We start from the raw sequence: 4,517 nt of genomic DNA on the forward strand, positions 1-4,517 counted from the left end.
TTCCTCCAGTAAAAACAAGTCGTCAGACGAATTGATAGAAAAGGTAAAAAATATTTTTCCTGAAGTTCTGTCCCATAAATGAAGTTTGTGTACCAAAACAACGGTGCTTTTCAATGAAAGGAAAACGCCATACTAGTCGAGGGCATACGCAATTAAAAATATACCTCCTCCGACTAATATTGCAACCTTACAAGCATTTTTAGGACTGGCAAATTATTACCAAAATTATATCCCAAATGTGCATAAGGTTAGAGTGCCACTGAATAATTTGCTGAAAAAAGATACGAAATGGAATTGGTCAGAAAATTGCCAAAAGGCGTTTGACAAAATTTAGAAAAATATTAATATCTAATTTGTAGTTAGCTCAGTTCGATCCTGCAACGGAGATTTTTGTAGCTTCAAACGCTTCTGTGTACGGTATAGGAGCAGTAATACTACATAAATATAAAGATGGTAACACGAAGGCAGTAATTCATGTCTTACATTTTCTGATATCAGCAGAGAAAAATTATTGTCAAATTGTAAAGGAAGTTCTACGATCATTTTTTCCATGAAAAAATTTCACAGATTTTTGCACGGTAGAAGTTTTCGGCTACAGACTGATCACCGACAGTTATTATCGATATTTGGGTCGAAAAAAAAGAATTCGTAACTGTACTGCTAATAGGGTACAACGCAGAGCTGCGATCTTACTAAACGACGATTTCAAAATGGAGTATACACCATCCAAGAAATTAGGCCACGCAGATTGTCTATCAAGACTGATTACAAAAAATGCGGAACCATTCGAAGATACTGTGATTACTGATTAGCGAGCGGAAAATGAAATTAAAAATGTTCTGTGTAACGTCATTCGTGAACTGCCAGTTACGTTACCAGACATAAAATCAAAGTCGAAGAGCGATAAATTCATTATAAAAATGAAAGAATCACTGAAGGACAAAGAAAATGAAAATATGCGCAACATAAATGCAAACCATTCCTCACTGTGTGACAATGTGTTGATGTATGGGTTGAGTCGTTGTGCCGGCCGCACAACAAAAGCGTTTATTAAAAGAATTTCATATTGGTCACCTAAGGATTTCGAGAATGAAATCACTCATGCGAAGTTACGTACATTAGCCTATAATGGACTGTGAGATTGAGAGTCGGTGAAATCCTGTAGAAATTGTGCCCTTGCAGCCAAGTCACTACCGGTAAAATTCCAACCATGGCCTAAAACCGGCAGTCCATGGACCAGGCTTCATATAGATTATACTGGACCAGTAAATGGCGTATGTTACCTGATTGTAGTAGATAGTTATATTAAATGGACGGAAATATGTAGATGTAGGTAACAAGAGAATTTCTTCATGAACTCTTTGCAAGATATGGTGCCCGGACATCATAGTCTACGATAACGGTACACAGTTTACGGCGTATGAGTTTAAAATGTTTTGCAGAATGTATGCAATTGAACATATTTCTATTCCGCCATATCAACCAAGACCAAATGGGCAAGCAGAATGGTTCGTAGATACATTTAAAAGAGCATTAATGGAATCAAGAAACGAGCATGTCGATGACGCAGCATTGATACAATTCTTAAGGGTCTATAGAATAACACCAAACTCAAACACTTATTCAGGCAAATCGCCAGCGGAATTAATGTTTGCTCGAAAATAAAGTCAATTTTTGACAAGTTGTTACCAGTAAGAAAAACAAATAGGGAAAACACTAAAAATGCGATAAAGTATTTCAATATCGGCGACAAGGTGTTTTTCAAAATATATAAAAATGGAAGAGAAGGTTAGGAAGACGGAGTAGTGACAAAACGAATGGGCAATATATGATAAAAGGCGAAAAATGGGAACACAAATGATATTTAAGCCAGCTAAAAATAGATATACGAAACAAAGAAAAGAGATACCCATGGAAGTGCTCTACGACACTTTTGATGTGCCAACGCCACAAGAAGTCGAAGCTAGGCGTAGCAGCACAAGAAAGATGAAACAAACAGAACGGTTGGAAGTAGTGCCTTAGCGGAAGAAATATTAAAATTCGCTAGGAAGTAAATCTCAAAGGGGAAGATGTTGTGGTGAGAGTCTGACATCCCGGTGGGATTGCAAAAATGGACTAACCGAGCTCTTATAAGAGTAGCGTATTGGTTGAGACGAGGGAACAGTTGTTGAGAGTTCGTGGAAGTCGTAAGCAGTCGTTGAGATTGTTGAGAGTTTGTATTTATTGGAGTATCGTGTTTTAGTGGAGTAATTTAAAGTACGTCATGTGAAGATAGCTGTGTCTATCCCAGCCTCGTAAAATCTGTATATCCAAAGTATAGAAGGATATAATATATATATACACACACCCACCCACGCATACACACACATACACTCATATATCCATTTAACGTCTACACACCATATATATATATATATATATATATATATATATATATATATATATATATATATATATATATATATCCATATAGGTACGTGTATACAAGGTGTATACCTATCCATATGCAATCAGCACACTGACTATATATCCCGTCAACTTCTATACACAAGATATTAACATCTATTAATATAATACCTACATACTGTGACTATATATCTAGTCAGCAGCTTTATACAATGTTTATCTATGCGTCTAGCATCTGCATACACTGTCTGTATATGCAGTCAGCATCTAATATACGTGCCCTCTTCTCTGCAGTAAATGTATTACGCTACTTGTATATAAGACAAAAGACAATTCCTGGAAACCACTCTCATTCACTCAAACTTGATAACATTTTCGAGAAAATTACGTCCTGTCACAACACTTCTGAGATAGGAAGTTTATGAGCGGATGTGGGGAATGGTGTGGTGCTTTGGTAGCAAATCATTGCCCTAGTTTTTATCCAGTATAATTAATTATGACTGGGCTGCAACAAAATAAGATTTTAATTAAGGAGACACAGACAATAGATAGAGCAGAACTGTATTTTATTGTTTTTGTTTTGTATTTCCTTTGTTTTGCATTTTACCAAGTGCTTTTACACACACACACACACACACACACACATATATATGTATATATATATAACGAATAACGAAATATATATATATATATATATATATATATATATATATATATATATATATATATATATATATATTTCGTTATTCGTTTTTACCTTTTCGTTCCATTAGTTACTTTCTGTCTTTCTCCTTTTGCCTCTATCTGTGTGTGTGTGTGTGTGTGTGTGTGTTGTGTGTAAAAGATTTTGTGGATATGATCATGTATGTTTGAATGTAAGTGGGTTTGTGTGTGTGTGTGTGTGTGTGTGTGTGTGTGTGTGTGTGTGTGTGTGTGTGTGTGTGTGTGTGTGTGTGCGTGTGTGTGTGCGTGCGTGCGTGCGTGCATTAAACCTCTACAACGTAATCTGAACAGTATTTCAGAAAATTATCTCCATTCACTTTCAGCATATAGAACACAAATTTAGACGGGGCAAAATGAGTAAGACAAGATAAGGTAAGTTTACCTCTTCAATTCTCTTGAATTACATTTGGTAAAAGACTCATATACATTAGTATCCATCTTTAGACGTCAGAAAGGTCGGAAATGCAACAAAAGTTTATGATCAAATTGAAAGAGTATCATAGAAAAATGGTACATAATATAAAATTAACGAAACTTGAGTGAATGTAAAACAACATAAAATGTTCTATATAACTTCTTCACCATCTACTGGTGTGGCTCTCTTCATCATACATTTATGCATCGTGCAATTAAAGAGAAAAAATTAGTGAAATTAGTCTTTACTCATTTTGCCCCGGTTTATACATCATGTTGTAAAAATTGAAAATTATCAAATTAGACATTGGCGTGGGAAAAAATTGACTTGGAGCCCAACAGAGAAAAGAATATTGATTGTTAAACACCAAAATTTATCTAAATGTTTTATTACAATTGGGTCAAAGTTGAGGAAAATTTCTTCATAAAAAGTACTTGTCACCTATGTTTCAAACTCTCTCAGCTTCAAGAACAACAACTAGGCTGATCAATTTTTACTCCCAAAGATAATGCAACAATAGAGAATGATGATGCAATACTTTCAATGTAATAGTTCCAAACAGCTAAGGGGGAAAATAACAAGAAATAGGAAATTAGTCATTTTGCCCCAGTAACCAATTTTGCCCACCCTTTCCGATTCAGTCTCAGACGAGTCAACTGAATTAGCGAAAGCTGACAATTCTTTGCTAAAGCATTTACACTATAACGTACAGCTATATATATATATATATATATATATATATATATATATATATATATATATATATATATATATATATATATATATTGCTGTCCTGATGCCTACTATCCAAGCCTCTGTTTAGGTAGGCCAGCCCAGCCTCCTTTGGGTTGTATGAGGCAGTTGTATTCTCAGACTACCTCAACAATAGTTCTTCTGCAACTCTGAGGATGTTATATCTCACTTTTGAGTATGCATGGAATGTACTCGTTTCTTTCTATACTGTTCAGCAGGT

This window comes from Octopus bimaculoides, chromosome 20 (genome assembly GCF_046866305.1).
Source record: "Octopus bimaculoides isolate indiv1 chromosome 20, ASM4686630v1, whole genome shotgun sequence".
Classification (NCBI taxonomy): Eukaryota; Metazoa; Mollusca; class Cephalopoda; order Octopoda; family Octopodidae; genus Octopus; species Octopus bimaculoides.